Source organism: Passer domesticus, chromosome 3 (assembly GCF_036417665.1).
Source record: "Passer domesticus isolate bPasDom1 chromosome 3, bPasDom1.hap1, whole genome shotgun sequence".
NCBI classification, from domain to species: domain Eukaryota; kingdom Metazoa; phylum Chordata; class Aves; order Passeriformes; family Passeridae; genus Passer; species Passer domesticus.
The window spans coordinates 7,463,336-7,486,693 of record NC_087476.1 but is presented as its reverse complement, the minus strand read 5'-3'; the positions used below and the strand labels follow the sequence as shown (position 1 = coordinate 7,486,693).

Here is a 23,358-nt window from a genome sequence, read left to right as displayed (position 1 = left end):
TGAGCCTCATTGATCCAGCATTGCTGCTGTCTGGGATTTTTGTGCTCTTTCCAAAAGACAGCCACGGGCCAAAATCTGCTCAGCTGTGAGGCAGCTTTGCTGACTTGCCAAGAGCTGTGCAGAATGAGCAGAAGCATAGAAGTTAATCCCAGCTCATTTTCTTGCAGATTAAAACTAGTGTAGGAGTAATAATTGGGAACATGTTTAAGAGAGCTGCTTGGGTTACCTGTTATTCTTATTATTTATTTACTTAGCTGCTCCTTTTGCCTGAGGATGGATGGTGAGTTGTGACTCTCTCAGCCTGGGTTTGGGCTAATTCAAATGTGCCTGGCTCAGCTCGCTAACTGAGGGTATGAACTCATTTGTAGTAATTAAAACTGTGAATGTCTCCTCTTTCAGTGTGTGCAGTGCCTGGCTGACTGGAGCCCTGTGTGTGTCTTCTCACATCAGAGAGACAATGAGGAGTTGGTAGTTCTGGGTTGCACAGGAAAATAAATATTGGCTGAGTCTTTTCAGATGTGCTCTGTGCTCTTGAACTGTGTTGGTAGATGCTGTGGTGTCAGTGTTGATGGGGCTCCTTTGGGTGCTGAGGCTTGCTGTTCAATCATCCCTCTTGGATCCATCTGGATCCTTGCATGAAGATGGAGCAGTGTGTGTGTGAGCTGCAGTTTGGCCAAACCCTCCGAGAGCTCAGGTATTAGAAGTCTGTTTGAATGAACAGATGGATGTAGGTGCTGCTGAAGAATTTGCAGTAGATGTTGTCCAAGCACTTTAGTTGTGACAGGCAGGGGAGCTCACATCCAGCTGTTGGCAAAGTATTCCACATCCTTAACAAGGAGGAAGAAAAAATTAAAAACAAGAAGGTCTAGAGATTTATCAGCCATTTACAATCAAAAAACTTTACTGTGTACTATTGTGCACCAACTTGTGACCTGATATCAGTACACTATTTGCCAGAAGAGGAATTTTTTCACTCCCCCAGCAGCCCATAAAAGAATCAGAATCCTCAGGGTGTGAGAGGGAGCTGACTTCAGGTGAGACACAAAATCCTTGACAAACTGGGTACCTGATGGTGCTGCTTGTCGAGAAGGGGCCATTCAGACCACCTACTCTGAGACCCCCTGTGTGCTTGTGTTGTTTTATTTTCATCTGCTATAATGCCTGTGGTTTTGCTGCTATGATATTATCAACATGTGTTGTACCAGCCTCAAGGGTTTAAAGTGGGCTTTTACTCCCATTAGTAAATATGAAAACAAACACAGCAGTGTGGGGATTTTCTACTAATGTTTCCTCCGTGATTTCTGTATCATACTGTGGGCTGGTGTTGATATTAAGGGTGCTCTACAGCAGGTGCAATTCCTGACATAATTTTCCCATGTTTGCTGTGTTTTGCAAAGGCTTTTGGCTCACATGTTTTTCCTAAAGGTTGTGTTGGGCCAGGAGTGCAGACACTTAGTGCAATTAAAGTGAGAGATGGTAACTTGAGCTCCTATGGCTGGATTATGGATTATTGTTTTGGGCCTCAGTCTTTGGGAAATCTCTTCCCTCTGTGGTCTGTGGGGCCTGTACATGCAGTGCTGCTGTGGCCCTGGGTGCCCATAGGATGCTCTGGGACAAAATTCTGCAGTTTGGTTTGGAAAAAAATTAGCTTTTGTGTGAAACATTCAAATAACAGTATTATTATTCAAATAAAACATTTGGAAGTTAAGAAATGTTAAAATTAAGGTAGTTTTAACTGCTTGAGTCCAGCCCTTTGGGTGTTTATGTTACTCTTTAATGAGAACATTATTTTTCTCTAATTCCTTCGGATTCCTATGTTGTACAGTGGCCTTAAAATTGTTTTATTTATTCTTCCATTCTTTATGGCCCTGGGACCTTATTTCCTGTATGTTTAATGGTATTTAAATCCTATTATGTTATTTAAACCCTATTCTGCTTGTTGTGAGGGATGTACTTACAGGGATGTGCTTACCCTTCTGGAAGGAGTCTGGAATGTTACTGAATTGCACAGATAAGGATCCAAGGCAGAGAGATTGGCATCAGGGGCTCAAACTGCCCAGTATTTCAGAGATTGTTTAATATCCACCTTTTTCTCCAGGAGCAGCTCCTTATCTATTCTCTTAAGCTGTGGTAAGCAGGAAGAAATGTGTGGTACTCAGTACACAGTTCCTTCTCCAATATTATATTATCTGTGTGCCAATGGACCTCACAGGTTAAAATGGACATTTCAGTTGCAAAGTCAAGTGCACATAACTGAGTGTTGCAGGTTAACACCTGTAGGCAGCCAAGCACTACCCAGCTGCTTGCTTGCCTCACTTCCTACCTCCAAGTAGGACAGGGGAAGAGGGAGGGAAGAGTAAAAGCAAGAAAACTTATGGAATGACATAAAAATAGTGAAAGAGAAGTGGAAGAAATAAAAAAAGAAAGCAAAATAAGTTATGCAAAGGCAATCACCCACTGCCTCCCACAGGCAGACTGATTGTCAGTCAGTTCCCAAGCTGATTTACCCCACTCCACTCTGTTTTATTGCTGGACATGACACTGCATGGCATGGGATATCTTTTTGCTTGGCTGGGGTCACCTGCTTGACTGTATTCCTCCCAAAATCTTGTGCACCCTACAATCTGTTTGCTGGGAGGGCAGAGTGAAGGACAGACAACGTGCTGATGCAGTGCAAAAGCTCTTCAGCAGTACCTAAACATTTATATATTATCAGTACTGTTTTGGTTGTGGATCCAAAGCACAGCACTATACCAGCTGCTAGAAAAAAATTAACTCCATCACAGCCAGACACAGTACACTAAGGAAAGGGAAACATTACACCTGTATTTTATGTGTAATATGAGCTAGAGGTTGATTACTATAGGAAACCATCAGTGGGCAGATATGATCTGAGCCATAAAGTGCAGTTGTGAGAAGGGTCTTGTTTTGCATAGTTTTGGTTGTGGTTTCCTTTTTTTTTTTTTTTTTCTAGGGCAGTTATGCTTAGAGGGTTACTTTATTTAGGATGAGATAAGAGTTCTTAAAATTGAGTTACAACTTTAGGGTCAGTCCTTGAAACAGATTCTAAAATATCTTTTAGAATGATTTTTGAAGACATTTCCTCCTCCAATTTTTTTTTCTTGCTTCTGTCCCTCCATAAAAGAAGAAAAAAAAAGTTTGTGTGTCTATTCAAAAGCACAAATAAGGATCCTGCAGTGCAAGTGATATTGCTAAAAATAGATCCCCTGGGTTTTGTTCAGTTTATTTCTCTCTGGATTTTTATTGTCTGGGTTACCCCTTGGAAACCGAGGTTGTTGATCTGACTGTTTCCAAAGCATGTCCCTCTCTTCATGTATCCTTTGTACAGGGGCCTCTTCTGTTGTGTTAACACTCTTTGCTTCCTGGTTTATGTGCTCATCTGAATTCCAGCTGAAAGAGGTTAAAGCCCTGTAAAAGTGAGTGGGGCGAGGAAGTGGCTCGCAGTTGAAGCAGGAGCGTGCACATCTGTGACCCACGCTGTGCTCACATGTTCCTTCTTTGTTGGCCTCACAATAAAGGAGAGCGCTGGGGTTTTGTTCAGCTAAACAACTTGGATGGAATGAATTGTATAGAAAAAAGAATAGATGAAGCTTGGCTGTTATTTGCCATAATGTTCTTTGTTTTAGCTGCAATGTGGGGGATGCAGAACTCCCAGAAGAGGATGGCCTCTACAGCAGCCAAGGAGAGCTGATGGAGTGGAGAGGGATGCAGAGAGAGGTTCAGCAAGAAGGGATGAAACATTTTCTGATTTGGATTTGCTTGTCTTTAGCTGATGGCCCCAGGCTTTCGCTTTGGCTTTACTACAGGAGCAGAGACTGCTGTACCAATAAGTTGGACTATAAATGTTTGGTGCCATTTGCCCTGGGTTTGGTTCCAGAGTTACTGTGCACAGATACTGGTTAGTGCATTTGGCAATGGTACAGCCGAGTGGCTGGACTGTAAAGGTCTATCACCAGCTGCAGGAAACTGAATGCTTGGTGTCAGACAACCCATTTTTCTTGCTGGATAAATGAAAATCTCTTTATCTCTCTTTTCATAATCATTGTTCATATAATTGGAGGGCAAGGTTCAAGTTCAAACTGATAAGATTATTTTGCTTCCCTAAGCTGCGTGACAATGGTCCCCTTGGCAAATTAAGCCATGGATCTCCTTTTGCTGTAATGGGAACCAATCTCATTAGAAACAGAGCTGGATTAAGTGATGAGTCCAACCTCCCGTACAGATACACATTCTGACCCCAGCAGGCCTGAAGTGCCTTTTGTTCACTCAGCCTTCTCTGCATTTTCCCAGCGCTCCTATATCTGTGTGATGGAGCTGGGGGTGATTATTTCTGCTCAAGCAAAGCCTGCTGTGGGTGAAAAACAAGCTGATTGGTCAGCATGGTATCACAATAGGAATGATAAGGTGTTTTAAAAATGTTTATCTTGATTTAAGTCATTGGAGTACAAGACTGATTAAGTTGCCTGTTACAGGGTATTGAAGATTAAAGGCCAATTGTCACTGCTTTGACCTGTGAGGAAGATGATCCTTTTCTGCCTCTCAACACTGCTGTCATCTACCCATCAGAAAATCTGAATCCATTCACACCAACTTCCCCAACATCTGAACACAGGAAACTCTTGGGGACAAAGAAAGACAAACCTTTTCACTTCTGACCTGTGTTTGTTCTGTCTGTCCTTCTTCATGCCAATTTTGACTCCAGAAGGATTGTTTACAGCCATGTCCAAGCTGCTTTATCAAGCAGGTGGGACGGAGAGTCCTGAGCTGGCTCTGTGGTCACCAGTGCCAGCAAGAGAGCAGCATGGCTGTGCCTCCAGCAGCCTCCTGGGCAGATGTTGTGGCCAGGAGCAGTGCTGAGCTGTGGAGCTGTGGGGGTGCTGTGTTGGGATTCACTCACACTATCTATCTATCTATCTATCTATCTATCTATCTATCTATCTATCTATCTATCTATCTATCTATATCTATCTATCATCTCTCTATCTATAATTTATCTGATCTATCTGTATTATCAGCAATTTTTCCTCTTAGGGTCCTTAGCTCTGGGAGATTAGAGGTGCAGCCCTGGCTGATTCTAGGTGCTTCCATGAGATGGAGCCTTGCTAAGGATGCTAAGAGGGGTAAATCCCACTGTTTTGTGATCCTTAAGGAAATTCTTGTGCCCTTGCATCTCTTGTACACCCTACTTTTCTGATCTTGGAGGTATTACCAAAAGTTTGACTCCTGGATGGAAGTTTGAGCTTGAAGCAATCTGGCAGGGAGGGCAGACTGTGAATGTGATATTTGAAAGTGGCACCAATGGAAAAATAAGCCTGATCTGTTATTGTAGAGCTAGTTGCTATTGATTAGCCAGGGGGCTGAAGTGGTGAGGAATCCTGACTTGGTGTGTAATTCACTAAAAATCAGTAGGGCTATTAACACGAGGGAAAGTTGGCTTCTCTATGTTGGAGCAGGAGTTGACTCCTGCTGATGGGTACAAAGTGTTCTTGTTTTTTTTTTTTTTTTTTTTTTTTTAAAATTCTTATTAAATGTGATTATCAAGAACAAGGGTTAACCAGAGTAACTAGCACTGCTAAGCTGTAGTCTGTGTCTCACCAGCCAGACTGCAAATGGTCACCCAAAGAAACAGATATGTTTTCTGTTCTTGTTACATTTCTGGATATATTTTAAGGTTTCTCAGAAAGATCAGAACAATGAAACACCCTTTGACAACAGCAATCTCTTTTCTTCATGGTGCAGCCTGAGGAAGCATTCAGACCCTTTCCTTCTGGGATTGCTCATTTCCTCTTTTTTTTTTTCCTCCTGAAATAAAAACAATACTCTCCCAAAAGCACGACTTCTGCAGTGCTCTGGCAGAGCCAGTCTCTGTCACTCCATCAGGGAGGCATCAGATGGGACATTGTCTTCAGTTTTCCCCCTCTAAGCTGCAACTCAGGGATAACAAATCACAGCAAAGAACACCAAAAAAAAACAAAACAAAAAACCCAACCCCCCCTTTTCATATATTGTTTTAGTGCTGTCAAAAATAGTAACTAATGCCCACCCTGAATTTCTCTCAGTCTTTTTGCCAAAGTTTCCATCCTTTATGTGCACAGAGGGGAATGAGGCGTGTGGGAAAGAAATCACATGCAATGAAATTAAATATCATCAAGTCACTTGGAGCCACAATCCTTGGGTGTCCTGAAGTCTGAGGCTGCAGCCCCAAGCCTGATTTAAGTGTGAGAGGAGCCTGTGATTAGGGAGACTGCCACAAAACTCCTGTCCCTGCTGACACAGCCCTGAAGTTCACTGTGAGAGCTTGAGATCTGTGGGACTCTGCCTCTGTTTTCATGCCTGTTCCTTTTCATTACATGATTCCTGATTGTCTCCATACATCTTTCCCTGTAGCTTGAGTCCTTGCTGGTTTTCTTGGAGCCCATATTCCACAGTTACCTGAATTATGGTGACTTCTACATAGTTTGGGGGCTGAGAAAGCCTCTAAGACTGATGGTGGCTGCCTGCCTATACCAGGCAAATGTGGCTGGTGGGAGCATTTTCTTTGTCAGCTTGGTCTGATGATGGGCTGTGTTACCTTTTCTATTGTCCCCAGGCATTTCTGGTGGAGGTGGTAGAGAATTAAACTCTTCTACAACTTTTTTTCAGCACTGCAGCTGTGGTCCACCCTCTTCTGCTCTCCAGTGCAGTATCAGAATTATCTTGGTCCAAACTTTATTTTTGTCTTATTAAGGACCAAATCAGCCTGACCCACCTTGATCCCCAGGGGAGACCTTGTCATACCCTTTCAGAACTTGAAGGGGACTTAGAGAGAGACTTTTTGCCAAGGCCTACAGTGACAGGACGAGAGGTAATGGCTTTAAACTGAAATATTTAGACCAGGCATAAGAGAGAATTTTTTTTATGATCAATGTAGTGAGACACTGGTTGCCCAGAGAAGCTGTGGGTGCCCCATCTGTAATAAAGATTATGATGGAAAGGGTTTTAGGGAACCTGATCTGGTGAAAAATGTTTGGGGGAGTTTGACTAGGTGATTTTTGAAGATCCCTTTGAACCCAAACTATTCTGTGATTCTAAGATTTCAGAATTCTATTGAAACTCAGACTTGTTCCTTTTTGCAAAACTTTTCTGTTGGTTGAAAACCACATTTCTTCTGTAGGGTTAGAGAGGGCTGCAGGATGCTGTTAGAACTCTGGGTGATAAGGTATTACCCTGTATCCATGCCTGTTGGATGTGGAGTTGCCTTATGAATCCCTCTTCAGCCTTGTCAGTGTTGGTGGATGAGTGCAGATTTGCATTTCTGTGTCTGCTGGCCAAAGCAGCCCAAGCTAGAGAATGCTGCATGGGGAGGGAGGCTGGCCAGATGCCTGCTCCCTTGTTTCAGGGCCTTTCTGGCCCATTTCCTGGTATAGTTTTCTGAAGAACATCAGAGCTGCCTCCATCCCAGCTGTGTGTCATCGGCACTATGGCAGCACTGATGGATGGGGAGAGAGACCAGACCTTTCCCTCAACACTTGGCCTGGTGGTGGTGCAGCAGGAGTGAGGTCAACCTCCTCTTCTGCTCTGAAGGAGTGTCTGTCACAGGGAAATCACTTCATTTAGGGTTCCACTGGTCACAATGAGCCTGATTTGCATTGTGGAGAAGCTGACATGTAGATGGTGTCTGGCTCAGTTGATAAGGGACCTCTGGAGCTGTGCTCCAGCCCCTGTGAGATGTGCAATGAGGGCAAGAAGTTTTCTTGGACATTAGGCATGAGGAAGGAACACTTATCACAGAAATGTGGTGGGAAATATCTGTCTGATGGTGTGTTTAAACAGAGAGTGAGCATGCACAAAATTGGTGGACAGAGATGAAACTTTACTTTCCCAGACTATTCTCCATCTTAATCTTGCCTGGCTATGTGAGGGCAGGATCCAGCCTTCCCAATGTCCTGACACAAGCAAAGCTTGCTGTATTTTCAACACTCTGAGGAAGGCTGTTTTATTCTCAGTCTGACAGCCTGATCATACTATTCACTGATAAATAATTATTGGTGTCTAATGAGGCTTTTAGGATTGCTCTGGCAACTTTAAAACTGGCAATAATAAAAGGCAAGGCTGCAAATTAAACACCTTAGGGGCTTGGTGTGCCTCCAAGGCAAGACATGCCAGGTGCTTTTTGTTTGTGACTTTTCTAAATGTTCTAGCTTTACTTGAAAGTTGTAACTTTTCTTCCTACTTCTTCCTCTAGTCCTGAATTTCCAGCAGATCTCCAGCTAAGTTGTTCAAGCACATTCAATAAATCTATAAGGAGGAACTCAAAGTTAGAGGTCATTGATCATTCATGAAGAATGAATGTAGACTAAATACCAGTAACACTATTTTGCAGATGAAGAAACTGAGGCACAGACTGTACCATTGGCACTGGAATTCTGTTTTCCTTGGCTGTTCCAGAGGCCTTCATCTCACCTAAGTTGTTGCTTTGGACTTCTAGGGGATGCGTCATCTGACTTTCATTACAGCTACTTCTAGAGATCACTGGCATCCCGTCCATGGTTGCTGGTTCCTTCTGACTGTCTTTTTAGGACATTTTATTTCAGGAAACTTCCTATTTTTCACTTTCCATCCTAAGGACTCTACTAATTGCTTTGGTGCATGTGCCATCCCCTGTTGTTAGAAATGCTGTGCTTGTTTAAAGAACAGAATGATGTTCATTCACTCTGAAACAGCCTGGGGATTTGTTTTCCTGGGCGTTGCAAAGCAGACAAGGTGTAACTGCTGCAATTAGGAGGTGATGGGCGAATCCCATTAGTCGGTGGGATGGATAACGAAATGTGAAGATGGATTTTGATGTGCCAGATGGGCCTGGCACAGTGGTTCCACTAATTTGGGAGGAAGGAGAGCCAATAGTAGCTTTGAAGAACAAAAACTGTAGCAAGAGTTGGCATGTGGTTTCCTTGAGAAAAAAAACCTGTGACTTCTCATCTGAGTGGAGACTTGTGGGATCCTTGGGATCCTTCCAGGTCTGCTGTATTTTTTTTTTTTTTTTTTTGCCTTTTAGACCAGTTTTGGGCAGTAAGAGACAGTCCTCCGGCGAAAGTTAATGAGGCACTGGCATTATATCAATGTGCTTAGATGATTAGTGGCTGAGTAAGAAGAAATAATCCTGACATCTCATTCTTTTAGAAGAGGTTGATAATAAATATCTCTGTGGTGAAAGTTGTGTTTATGGTGTCCCCTTATCCACAAATATGTAAGATTTTAGATTCAGAAATACCAATACTTGTTTTGGGGATAAGCTTTTAGGCTTTCAGCACAATGTTTTGGGCTCAGCTTTTCATTTTCTGAGATCAGTCTTTTTGTCCTTATGGAAGTAAGCAAGAGATAAAAGAATAGAGAAGAAAAAAACCTGTAGTTTTGAAGCGTGAGCTCTGAGACAGGAGCATATCTACTTTGGCTTGGCCCAACCTGAGATACTGTCACCAGATTTTGCTTTCACAAGGGACCCAGTGGCTGCTTTAATTTCCACTAATTTTTGTGTTCTTGGTACCCACTGAAGCATCAGCACATGCTGAGGCACTTTCCATCCTGAGTCTCTGCAGGGCTGTGCCCCAAGAGATACCCACAGGTAAATGGGAAGAAGTTGTATGGAGCCCTTCTCCTTTCCACTTTGCTCCACGCTCAACACAAGCACTCATTCCTTACCTCTGTCACCTTCCCTCACCAATATTTTTCCAGGAAAAAAAACAATAAGCAGTCTTTGCCACGCTTGGCTGTATTGCCTAAAACAAAAGCTGAGGAAATCCAATTGCACACTCTTGCCACTTCACCTGCCAGCACCACAGTGCTATTTTCTTTTAGTGAGCATCCAGCACAGGAAAAAGCTTGTTCTGGGCTCTGGGCCATTATAACAGCTCTACTGAGGAGTGCCCAAACTTGGAATAGTCTGATAAGAGCTCTTAGTCTCTAAAGCAATGGCCAGGCTTCATCTGGCCGTGAAATAATGAAAAGTATATTTATGATAAGAAGCCTTATTGAAAAATGTACTTGTAACTGGGACACAGCCAATCAGCACCTGTATTTCCTGGCAGAAGGAAAAGGAGGAATTTTTCACACTGGTTTAATGTGTTTGGTATTATGAAAGTTCTAGGGGCTGGATCTTCAGCAAATGGACAGCAATGCTGCAGTGATAATCCGTGTACAATGTGAGAGTGCCTCAGGTTAAACATAGCTGCATCCTTTCCATCCCCAAAGAGCAATAAGGGCTGGAGTTTCTTAGCCCCCATCTTGAGTCCTATTTACATCATCATTGGTAAAAATGAACACCTTTTTTTAACCTATAAATGCCATGCACCCAGCAGCACTTTGACACAATACATACAGCTTAGCCATTTCCAACCTAATGCCTTCCTAAGAGCAGGCCATGTAGAATTTAATGTGGAAAATGTTAATCTGGTAAGAGATTTATTCTTTCTGCAAAGGGTGTGGGTTCTGCTGCTGTAAGGGACATGACTGCCAGGCACTCCAGTGAGGAGAGGCACTCACAGTGTCAGGGAAAGTCCCCATCAAGATGCAGCCGTGGGGAGGCTGTTGTAAATCAGAGTGGCCCCAGATGTCCTACAGGGCAGAGGGGAGATTGATGGGGTGGGTGGGGAAGCTGAGGCAAGGAAAGTTCAAGCATCACCCTGACCCTCAAGAAAGGAAAATAGCCCCAACCCTCAGCAAGGTTTGATTGAAGCCTGCTGTTCCCCCAAAGGGGAAAGGTCAGGCTCTGCTCCGTCAGGCGCCCTCAAACAAAAAACCTGTTTATACAGGACCCACCCCTGTACCTTGTGAGGTGGAGGGTAAATGGGCCTGGAGACATTCAATGCTCCTCTCTCTGGTAACCCTTGTGTCAACGAACAGTGGAAATTCAGATTGGGCTGGTAGTAAAAGCCTGGAAGGAAGTGGTCGGGTTAAACCCCACACAAACATTAACTGGAGTTAGCCCCCATGAGCACTCCACTGGTGGTCAGTGCTGTTCATCTGTGGGTCCCTGCAGAAGGGATGGGCTGTGTTTGGGGTGGTGGTGGTTGCCAGCATGTGCCTGAAGCAGGTCCCCTCTGTGCCCAGCCCCGTGCCCTGCAGCCTGAGCATGGCTCAGGGTGACGCTCACCTGGGCAGAGGGTGATTCCCACACTTCTCTGCCAGCCCAGTGACCTGGAGTAAAGTTTTGCCAGCCCCAGTGGTTTGGCTGGAAGTAAGATGTAAGTATGCTGTGTGTCTGGGGACCTGTGGTCAGGAGGGCAGACAGTTCACAGAATTCACAGAAGAATTAAAGAAGATTACTGAGTCCAACCCAGCCCTAACACCTCAACTAAACCATGGCATTGAGTTCACATCCAGTCTTTTTTTAAACACATCCAGGGAGGTGACTCCACCAGCTCCCCGGGCAGGCCATTCCAGAACTTTATCACCCTTTCTGTAAAAAGCTTTCTCCTAATATCCAACCTATATTTCCTTTGATGCAGATATTTTGATGTGTCCTGAATTTCCTGCAGTGGAGGTCTCTGCCAGAAAAATTGACCTTCTCTGCTCCCAGACATCATCTTTCCTGAGTCCACTAAATGTGTGGATAGCTTCTGGCCACTTGAACTATTATTGTGACCTGTGGCAGTCTTACAGAGGGACTCTTGATCCCATGTCACATGATAGGCACTTGTCCAAGTGTCATTTGATACAAAATGCTTCTGTCACTTGTATATACAGGACAGAAATGTGGATATTGGGATTCAGATATGATTTTCATGTCCTGTCCTCCATCTGGTTTGTACTCACATTGTAATAAAGCTGTTTGGAATAAGTAACCTCTTTGACTTGCCCTAGCCAAAGGCTGGACACCTTTTCAACTAACCACAGTAAGAACTGGCAGTTTCTGGAGTGAATTGGATGTTTCCATCATAGGAGAGGAAGCAGGAAAATAGCTTCAACCATCTGTTTTTAGTGCATCACTGTGCACCTACTGGAGCCCTCCCAGATGCTTTCCAAACTCTCGTGTTCCTTTCTACCCTTAGAAGAAGCTGAAGTAAGTACAGCTCAGGCAAGCATGGGCAGTCTGGCACCTCTGCTCTGGTCCTGCATGGCTTCTTTCTGTTTGAAAGTTACCGGTATAGAATACATTGATTAATGGCCCAGTAAATTAATTGGCAGCCCCTTTAGCTTGCTTTGCAGCTGATGGCTTGCAGGGAGCTGTTGGAGTGGAAAGCATCACCGAGTGCCAACTTAACCAGGCGTGGTAGTGCCCACTGTATGGCAGGCGTTTTCCTCACAGGAAAGAAAACAAAGGCATTTCTCTGAAATATTGCAGGCAGAGACTGACTCACAAGTAGGGGGAGGGAAAGGAGTTTTAAAAAGTCTAAAACCAGGGGGAACTCCTTAAACATGTAGTTCAAACACAAAGTTGGCACTTTTCAGATAGTGGAGGTTTCTGCCACAAGATTGTAGTTGAAAACTGACCTGGATTTATTATTTACAGAGTTTGATTCTATGGTAATTCCTGTGTTGAAGGCAAGATCAAATTCTGCCCAGGTCTGAGCCTGTGAAATTTTCCCTCCTGCTCTTTCTTTCCAAGGCAGCAGAGGTGTAACTAAAGAGGAAAGTACAGGCTGTATCTCTGCCTGCATCTCAGCTGCTGCTGAGGCTCTGGCTTTCCCCAGCTCTTCAGTCACTTTCTGATTAGTAAGCAGAGAAGAGACTGGGAAAAATGACCTTAGAATATTGTTCAAATAAGCCAAATGAACTGCTGGTATTAAATATCAAAAGCAAAAAGTTTCTGTTTTCCTGTAACAAATTGATATTCTGATCTGCGTGGGGAGCAAAAGGTGCCATTGAGAAAGAAAAAATGAGACCTGTCAACAACAAATGAAATAAAATATATTACATCATTAAAAAAATGTTATGGAGAACGACATTTTGTCTGCCTCATGCATTCATTCAGCTCTTTAGTGTGAGCCCCATTGCTTTGTTTCTCCAATTTTGTATAAAAATATATTGAGGCATATTTGAATTGTCTAGGTATTGCAGGAAATAAAGAAAAATTGCCTTGCTCTGCCCTGCCACCTCTGGTCTGAGGTGGTTTCTTGTGTGAAAATACTGCTCTGCAATGATGCCTTCTTACCTGGGGGGCTGGACTTTAGCTTTTACCACATTCAGTTTTGTTATTGTTGCTTTAATGGACAACAAGGAGTGAGATGCAGCTCCAGAAGTCAGTTCCTCCAAACAGACTTTGAAGAAACGAGACTTAGGTTGGATCTTAACCAAGTAGCATTTTAGCTCTTGCTTAAACTCCTGGCTTTTTGGTTGTGTTTTGGTGGGAAGTAAGGGTTCCAAACAGGATTGGAGAGCCAAATATTGTATTAAATCTGGGTCTTAAAGTCATGAGATGGTTTGGCTTTGGAATAAGGAATGGAACAAAACTTTGCTGTGGGAGTCTAATCTTACCAAAAAGGAAATCTGACTTTATGGCTTTTGTGATTCAAAATGCTGAGCATTGTAATATAAGAACTTCTTCTGTGTGTTCAAAGTTGTTAAAAGTGGGTTTGATGGGTTTAATTTTATATTAATTCAGAAGTGTGGTCTTGTTCAGCAGTTGGGATAAGAGAAATGTGTCTAGGAGTCGTGGAAGCGGATTTCCAGCTGTTTCCTGGCCCCATGATTTTTCCCCACTATGTGGCTTGCTGATCCTCTGCTTGCCATGTGAGATCTGTGCATGGAATAAACGGTTTGGAGGTAAGAGCTGGAGACAGTGGGGCAAGTCTGCTTCTGTGATGGGTGCTGTGGGTTCCTCAGAGTGGTGAAAGACCAGGAATATTTTGTCTGAAAGACCTTGCTGTGACTGCTGCACACGTTGTACATTCAAGGTTGTTGATCAATGGGATTCATTATAGGAAATTAATGCCCCAGCCAGCAGATCTTTATTTAAACACAGTTGTGCCTCACACCAGTTTATGTGGAGACCGACTGGCAGCCCTTGTGTTTTGCCTTGTCTTTGCATAATGAGACACTGAGATATTGCTTGTCTTGGCTAAACAACAGAAACAGGCTGTGATTAATTGCATTTATGCCTGTTCCTGATTGTTTTAAGGTGCCTATTTCTGGTGGCCAGGAAGAAAGATGAGTGTTTACATTTTCTTTAAATGCTGACACAGACTCTTTGCCCCTGAGTAGTCCAGATTAACACATAGCCAAGAGTTCTGGCGTAGGGCCACAAGGACAGATTATTCACTGTGCTTTGAAAGAGTGTTGGGTTTCCGTATCTGACCTTTTGGGTGGATAAATGGGAGGATTAGCTGCTGAGGAAGCAATTATCCACTCTCTATAATTAATATCTCCTTCTTTTTCTCTGGTGTTACTTGACCTGGAACTCTGAGAACCTGTTGGTGTTGCCAGTTCTGTGTAATTGCCACCTTTAGAATGAGGGCTGGAGTCCCCGACCTTGGTGGAAGTGGGGAGGAAGAACACAGGGGTGAAGTTATTGACTCCAGCTCCAGTGACCAAGACAATGGAGATGAGGATGATTAAAGCCTGTAGTTTTGTTCCTGAGGTAACTCTCTACCCTTTAATGCCACAGTGTCTTTTGACATGAAGATGAAACATGCCTGCTATTCTTGTGGAACAAAGCCCGCCCTGTCAATAAAGCAAACAGGTGCCTAATGCCTCTGCACATGCCTTTGGGAAGGTTGCCTTCCCCATCAATCCTGCTGTGTTTTCAGCTGTCACTGCTGAAAATGCCATCTTGATCAAGTGCAGCCAGGGGTTGTCATTCTGCACTATCATTTCCCATTTGCAGATGTAGCCAGGAGCTGATACCATCTGACAGTTCTAGGAGGAGGATGCATTCTTTTTACTCCACCTTTAAAAGCAGTCCTGGATTCCTCACTTATCCCTCTCTGTTTTGAGGTATTTATGCTGTCTATTGACATTGGAAAGGAGATTGAGACTCAAATAATATTGAATGATTCTTGGGAAATCTTAAAATGTGGTGTGTATCCAGATTTAAAAAAAAAGTATACATTTATTATATATAAATATATCAACATATAAATATAATTACATATATAATATTTAAGTACTTTCTTTATATAATTTTACATAAAACAGAGAAGCGGTTCAGCCAAATCAAATTGGAATTTCTTATTTGAAAACATTTTTTGTTTTCACAAAAAGCACTTTTGAAACAAAAAGCCAAAGGATCGTGAAGTTTTAAAACATGTACGTATAAAGTCAATATTTAACTTGTTTAAATTTCTAAAAGTAGCTTTTACATTGTGCTTATAAGTTAGAGATTTATGGCAGACTCTTATTTGATGGCATTGCTGAAGAAGCAGCATAGGTGGAAGTTAGTTATTTTTCCCCTGCACTCTATTTTGAGATAAAGGGAAATCAGAATTAATAAATTAAAGACAATTAAACCTTTTATATATACCTTGATATTCATGTATGTGCTACCTGAATACCAAAGGTTTTCAAGGAAAATTTTCTGGGAATGATGAGCCTTGAGCAGGTAAGGTGGGACTTTGTACAGCACAGAGGTAAATGGGAAAATCACATAAAAACATGGTGAGATTATGCACCACATCCTAGCTGTGGGATTATCTTCTGCCTACCACACATTGAAGGCAAATACAAGTAAAAAGGGCATTTACAGTGCTGAAAATCAGCATTTATTCAGAGGAGACCTCCGATGTTGTCTCCTGGGACCACATCTAAGGAAGAGCTAATCTGTCAAATGGTCTTCTGCAGAGCACTAAATCTGTTTACCAAGCCTTGAGTGAATGCAAATTTTTGTTGATTAGTCAAAAATAATGCAGAAATTTGCTATATGTGAGTGAAGATTTTTCTCCTACTGAGCAGGGGAGGCTGAATTCCCAGAGAAAACCCCTTCTATGCTTACAGCAGACACTAGAAAATATCATTTTATTAACAGAAGAGGGTGTCAACTGCTACTAATAGTGTGGAGTCATTCTCAGAGCAGTGGGGTCCCTCCTGCCTGGGGTGGGCTGTTTGTCTGAGCCCAGTGGGAGACTGATTGAATTGGCCTGACTTAACCCTGTGCATCACAGGAACCTGAGGACTGTTATATTACCCTGGAGGCAAATTGAACGGGGAGACAAACATTGACAGTGCAGATTCAGAAGAAGAAAAACACGCGAGGAATGTGAAAGCTGAACATCCCCTATGCTCTTGCTGATTACTTGGTGCTGCCTTTTATTAAACCATGGAGGTCACCTTGTGTTGTAAAAGATGTTTGTCTTGGTTTTCAGAACCCAAATGGACTAGCCTGTTTGGAGGCTTCAGTCAGATCTCTGCTGTCTTCAGTTAAACTTACTAGTTTGAATCCAATAATAAATTCAAATAAGAGAGTAACACAAATCCTTTTCAATTAAAGGATCATCATTAAGTAGTAGCAGCAATAGCTTATAGTATCATCATAATTTATAGTATCATCATTTCTCAGTGGCTGTGTAGAGCTTGCATGTCTTGTGCCAACACTTGCTTTTTAATATCAGGACTTTTTAATATGCAGGATGTGCATCTATGTTGATATGCTCAGATCAGGAGCATGCTGATTTTTCTGCATCTCAGCTGATATTGCATAGAGCTATAGGAACACAGAATAGTTTGGGTGGGAAGGGAACTTAAAGATAATTTTTCCAAGCCCTCTGTCAGGGGCAGGGACACTTTCCACTGGATGAGGCTGCTCAGAGTCCCTTCCAGCCTGGCCTTGAGCACTGTCAGGGATGAGGTACACACAGCTTCTCTGGGCAGCCTGTGCCCGGGCCTCACCACCTTCACTGGGAAGAATTTTTGTAGGCTTTCTTGGCTAGAGAAGATTTCCTTTGGCAAAACAGGCTTTGGACATTTCCAGTGATTGAAATGTCGAGAAATGTTGAGAATTGATGCTCGATCTCCCAGAGCTACCAGCAATGCTGATGTGAACTCCCTTGGTGCCTGTGTCATTTCTGACAGTGGTGGCTGTCCAAGCCTCAAAACTCATGGTCACCTCTTGTTTTCTCTGCCCCAGAAGAAGGGCTTTTTGGTTCTTTTGATATTCTCAGCCTTTACTTGGGGATAACTGCAGTTTCTCTCCCTCCAAACATTCAATGACAGCAAATCATGACGTCTGCTATAGCAATAATAATTACTTTATTGAGAAATAAGTAAAGTTATAATCAATTAAATCTGTCTATGGTTGTACCCATACATCTGCTGAGGTTACTCAAAGCACTTTTAGATTTTTCCACAGTGTCTAAAAAGTACTTTAAAAGTAAGTAAAGTAAGGGTTCTCCCATAATCACCTGTCTCCAGGAGATGGAGATCCAAGAAAAACACCAATTACTGTTGGGTTTGTAATTTGAATTATGAAGGTTAGCAACACTAATTCCAAATCCCTGGCTGGGAAGACTTGTCAACAGCTCAATTACCATGAGTGGATCTCATTTTGTATTCCAGAAGTGTAGGGAAAGGAACTGAGAGAAGAAAAATACACTAATTTACTTCAGCTACAGAGTGCCTGGGCCTGTATCCAGTTGTGAGTAATGCTCACTGGAAACAAGACATGAGCATTTAACAAGGAGGGTAATTAACTGTTAGTGTAGCTTATGAAGATATGCCACAGATTTTTTTGCTTGTTTGGAGCTCTTCAATCCGAAGCTCAAGGGTTTGCTTAGTGAATGCTTCTTTTTGAAGTTATTGAGCCTCAGTGAAAGGTTTGTCATGTGAGCACCTCAGGCCTGTGTTACAGTGGAGGTCTGGCTAAACACCTTAATGGCTCCGCTTGGCTTTGAAACCTCCGTAATTGGGTTGCACACAGTGCTAAGATTTGCTCTTTACTGATTAAAAATACTTATGCCAAAGAGACCCTCTACGTTTGGAACTTGAATAGGCCACTCTCTTTTGGCTCTGACAGCTTTCAAAGGAAAGTCCTGAAAGAGGGGAACAGCCCGGCCCATGGGCAGCAGAGCTCCTGCTGTTCCCCTGCTCCAGCTGCTTCTCCTCCCTCCAGCCCTGCCCAGCCTGGATGTGCCTCCCTGGCCTTTGGGGAAGCAGGGCTTGGCCTGGAAAGGGCTCTGCTTTCTGAGGGACAGCTGGCTGGGCACAAATGCAGCTCAGCAGTTCCCGGGAGGAGGTTTGATGGAGAGGAGCCCAGCCTGTTCAGTGCTGGACTTTGCAAATGGGTTACTGGAAAATTTTGCTTCTTGAGAGGGACCATGACTTCATCTCAGCCTCAACAGACCAGCCAAATATTTCAAAGCTGTTTAGTGAATGGCTACTCAAAAGTGTTAATTATTTTTGTGGTGGTGGAAAAACATCTCGTTGCAAAACATAACGCCAAGGAACAGACACAGTTTTTATTTTAAATAAAAAGGAAAATGGGTTCTACAAGTTCCTTTTTTTTTTTTCTATGAGTTTTTTCTCACCCTCATTTTTGAATTTGAAAATTTTGAATAAGGTGACAAATTTAAATTAAGAAAACAAACAAAAAATTTTTTCCTCAAAAAGCTTTAAAAAAAAAAAAGAAAAGTGATAAGCAAAGAAAAATCAATAACAAAGTGCACAGTCACATTTTATTTTTTTTATTTTTAATGATCTAAGACAGATAGGGGCCTTTGATCACAGTGAATTTTTAAGTGCTTTAGGAGTTTTTTAACCAACACTAAAATCAATACTGAAGATTATAAAAGATGGCAGTTCAGCCTGAAAAATAGCTGTTGCTTGTGCAGGCAGAAATGTTCACATATACTCAGCTGGAGCCCTGAATATGTTTTTATGAGTTCAGACCAAACATCTACTCCAATAATATTCTATCTAGGGGATCAAATCAAATTAGCAGAGAGCTTCACGCTGTTGGAAATATTCAGAGCCCTTTTTCTGACAATGAATAACACAGAAATTAAGATGTACCTTCAGACAATGGAATCTGCTTTTGTGAGTGCAATATCACCATTCTTTAACATTATTTTCTGACAACGTGGGAATGCTTTGGTGTGCAGGTGATATTTTGGAGTGCTGAGTTCTGTCTTTATAAGCCATAATTCTTCCTGGATTTTATTATTTGCCATAGATTTTGGGCACTGATATCCTCCAGTCATTTTTAGACTCTGCATAAAGTACAGTAACAACTGAAGTGTTCCTGAGAATTTCCTGCTAAGCCAGTTTTGGTATTGGCTGTATCCTCTCTCTGGCTTGTTTTTCCCTTGTGATTTATAGATGAAATCATGACCATAGTGCCAAGGTGTTTGGATAGTCTTTCATATTGTCAGACAGGTCCCTTGGCACTTTCCTAAACAGTTTGAGTCCAGTTTTTTTGAGTTAGGGATGGGCACATAGGCCCAGAAAACTGCTCTGAAGGTTACAAGGGTTAACCACACGGTAAGGCCAGGCCATGCCAGGGCAAGAGAATGGCATCCACCAGTGCAAGAAAAATAGGTGATCAGGGAATCCTTTATTGTCATATTTCAAAAATGTGAAGCCCAAAGAGGATAGGAAGTCACCTAGGTGAGGATTATGGAGTCTCTGGTGGGGCCTGGGTACACCCACGGGTGACTGCATGGTGTGGCAGCTGGAGGAGGTGTTTCTGTGGAGGGTGTGCTGCAATCTCAGTAAATGCAGGAGCTGTGAGAGCTGCCTTTTAGGGAGATCTCCAGGCAGTATCAGTGTTATGGCATTATAGCAAAGGCAAATAGGATAGATGGGCAGAAGTAAAAAGTTGTGAGATAAGCGAGGCCTTGAACATAACCTAAAATTTGGAATGCTCTTGGGGCTGCCTCTGACATCACCAGCTCCACTGGTCCTGCCATTGCAGAGGGTAAAGTTCTGTGGACAGGCTCAAATAGAACACCAAGGCTGCCCTTGGGTAAGAGTGTACACACAGATAATATCATGTTAACAATCACTAACATGTTGTTCTCTTCAGGAGCTCAGGGATCAGGCTAACTTTATGTAGCCTTCAGCTCTATGTGCTTGTCCTTTCTGGAGGAAGGAACAGTTCCTCTGGTCCTTCTGTCATGATTTAAGAGCAACTTGGTGAGGAAATATCCCAAGTGTCACATATTCATGGAACCAGACTGCTTAGGAAATAACTTAGTGCCACACAAAAGATTGGACCAGTGTTTCCAGAGAGTCAGTGGTCCTCATAGCAGCCATTCTTAGTTCTGTGGAGTGTTTGCAAGTACCAGCTTAACTTCAGCTGTTTTAATGGTTGGCAAGAAATTGGTTTGCTTTTTTCTTTCTAGAATAATAAATTCTAGAAGAATTGCTAGAGGTTGGAAAAGACCATTCAGATCATCAAGTCCAAACATCAACCCATCATGTTCACCACTAAACCATGTTCTCAGGTGCCTTGTCCACACATTTTTTGGAATGCTTTCAGGGATAGATGGTGACTCCAGCATGTCCCTGGGCAACCTGTTCCAATACTTCACAACCTTTTGTGTGAAAGAAATTTTTCTAATATCCAGTCTAAACCTCTCCTGGCACAACTTGAAGCCATACATTTCCTCTCATTGTGTCTCTTTTTACCTGGTGGGAGAGATCAACCCCCACCACACTACAAGCTCCTTCCAGGTAGTTGTACAGAGCAGTAAGGACCCTCCTGAGCCTTCTTTATTTCCAGGCTGAACCCCCCACCTCCCTCAGCTGCTCCTCACAAGACTTCTGATTGAGGTGCTAGTGCTTGGCTCCTTGTGAATCACTGATCTACATTGTTTATTACTGGGGAGAACTGTCAAAGGCTTGGGGGTCTGGGAAAGCAGTTGAAGTGCATTGCCTTTCTCCCTGATTTTCCATGGCAAATTCTAGAGGAGGTCCCTCGCTGCTTGTCAATGCAGAGTCATGAACTGGGCTTTCTATGAACCCAGTGTTTCTTGGCAGCCTCTCCTCAGTCAGACATGGGCTGACTGTCTGAGGAAATAGATGTTGCTGCATGCATCTTTTCCCAGGATATTTCAGAGGTGATTCAAAGAATCATGAAGGGGTTTCATTCCCCTCCCCACCAGAACCTGTCCCCCAGTTCTCCCACCAGAGCAGTGGAGCTGCCACTAATTGGCCTGACAAGTGGAACAGCTCCTTTCTGAGGGGACCCCACACTCCCTTGTGGAGAGGAATTTGCTTTGAAGTCTTCTCCCTGCCCTGCATTGTCTACACACCTTGCTTTGTGTGAGTGTGATAAATGGAAATCAAACAGTCCCAGATCAAGGAAGCACTACATCCTGCCTGCCTTTCCAAAACATTTGCTGTGTTTATCACAAAGCTGTCAGGGTTGCACAGAGCAGCCAAATTCGAAGCAGCCAAAATGCTGAGTAGCCAAATGCTGCTCTCCTCCTTTTGACTCATTTTTTTGGTGTAAGAACACATCAAAGCTGAGGGAAGTGGGCTGAAGTGAGCTTGTTAGTACTAATGTCTGTGTGTGACACAGTGTCAGAAACACTGTGACCTGGCACAGCTATACTGTTGGAGTAAGAGGCCCAAATCAAAGTTTGTAATTAGGATACTCAAATGGATTATTCCTATTATTACTGCTTAGAGCCCTCAAACTCTTCTCAGCCATGAAAAAAATTGGAGATTTCATGGTCTAATGATTAGATGAGTAGAGCAATATCAGGAGGGCACAAGACTGGGCTTCTGTTCCCTGTTACTTTCACTGAATTGCAATGTGAACTCCCTAAGTAATTTCATCTCTCTGTGTCTCTCCTCTTCCTCTCTGCCTCTATTGTCTGTTCTGAATCAGATGGTAAGACTGACTTAGACCCTGCACTTATAGGGATAATAAATCCCTACATTTTCTTTATTTAATGCATCTGGACATGGAAAAGGAGGCAACTTTCCTTAAGAGAATAAAAGGGGGAAACACTCACCAAAAAAAAAAAAAAAAGGTTCTCAGTTGCTGCTCATAACAGCCTCTGTGGCTTGAGAGGGAGCCTGGGGCAGAAGGGGGAAATCAGTATTTATCAAAAGATGAGGCTTCACTACAGGCAAATTATGCATGACTAATTTGGTGACCCTCTGTAATGGGGTTACAGCAGAGGTGGACAAGGGAAGCACAACTGAGATAATCTACCCGGACTTGTGCAAAGCATTTGACTATTTCCTGTGTGATATCCTTGTCCCCAAACTGGAAAGATAGATGGGCTGCTGAATGGATAAAAAACAGTCTGGATGGTGACACTCAAACAGTTGTGGAAAATGGCTGAATACCAAGTGGAGACCAGGGGTGAGTATGATTCCTCAGGGCTGGTATTGAGATTGCCACTTTTTAACATTTTGTCAATGACTTAAACAGTGGGACTGAGGCACCTTCAGCAGGTTTGCTGGTGACACTGAGCTGTGTGGTACAGGTGACATGCTGGAGGGAAGGGATGCCATCCTGAGGGGCCTGGACAGGCTTGAGAGGTGAACCTCATTAAGTTCAGCAAGGCCAAGTGCAAGATCCTGTGCCTGGATCAGGGCATTCCCAAGCTCAAATACAAGCTGGGTGGAGAATGGATTGAGAGCAGCCTTGGGGACAAGGATTTTGAGTGCTGGTGGATGAAAAGCTCAAATGTGACCTGCCAAAGTGCATTCACAGCCCAGAAAGCCAAATGTGTCCTTGGCTGCATCAGAAGCAGAGTGGGCAGCTGGTCAAGGGAGAGGTTTCTGCCCCTCTGCTCTGCTCTTGTGACACCCCAGGAGCAGTGCTGCATCCAGCTCTGGGGCTCCCGGCACAGGAGGGATGTGGATCTGTTGGAATGAGTCCAGAGGAGGCCATGAGGGGATCAGAGGGAGCAGATCTGCTGTGCAGACAGGCTGAGTGGGTTGGGTCTGTCCAGCCTGATGGAGAGAAGGCTTTGAGGAGACCTTGCAGCAGCTTTCAGTACCTAAAGGAGCTACAAAAGAGCTGGAGAGGGACTTTTGACAAGGGCATGTAGTGATTGCATGAGGTGGAATGGCCTATTGGCTCAGCAGAATTTTAGTTTCTCACCTAAGAGATTTCTCTTTCCCAAAGATGTACACTGTGCAGGGAGGGAAAGTATGTGGCTCCTCAGCCTGTCCTGTCACTCTGGAAGTATGGAAGAGGATCTCCACCAGCTGAAGAGCTGAGCTGTGTGGGGTGGAGTGCAGTGGCATTGAATGCCAGCAGTTCTGTAATCCAAACTTTTTGTTTCCTGAATAACCCAGTTTCTGGGCACAACTGGGCTTCAGTGATGTGGGAGGAATCTTATTAGGGGGTTGCAATGAGGAAAGACTGGCTTTTGTAAAAGATAAATGAAGTAGTTATTAAAAAGGAAGGACAAAGCTACCAAAAGCCTCATTCATGTTACAGGTTCAGGCATGGGACAGAAGAGAAAT

General features: G+C 43.3%; 1 protein-coding gene and 1 long non-coding RNA gene across 3 annotated transcripts in view; one reads left to right on the top strand and one right to left on the bottom strand.

The window, feature by feature from the left end:
* EVA1A (eva-1 homolog A, regulator of programmed cell death) overlaps positions 1 to 23,358 on the top strand; it is a 199,366-nt gene that overhangs the window by 7,232 nt on the left and 168,776 nt on the right. The gene's annotated exons all lie outside the window — the stretch shown is intronic.
* Positions 268 to 3,592, bottom strand: LOC135297890 (uncharacterized). Its single transcript, XR_010359816.1, has 3 exons — positions 3,278 to 3,592; positions 1,973 to 2,125; positions 268 to 827 (listed from the first exon to the last, which is right to left on the bottom strand). It is a non-coding gene; the product is annotated as an uncharacterized LOC135297890 (long non-coding RNA).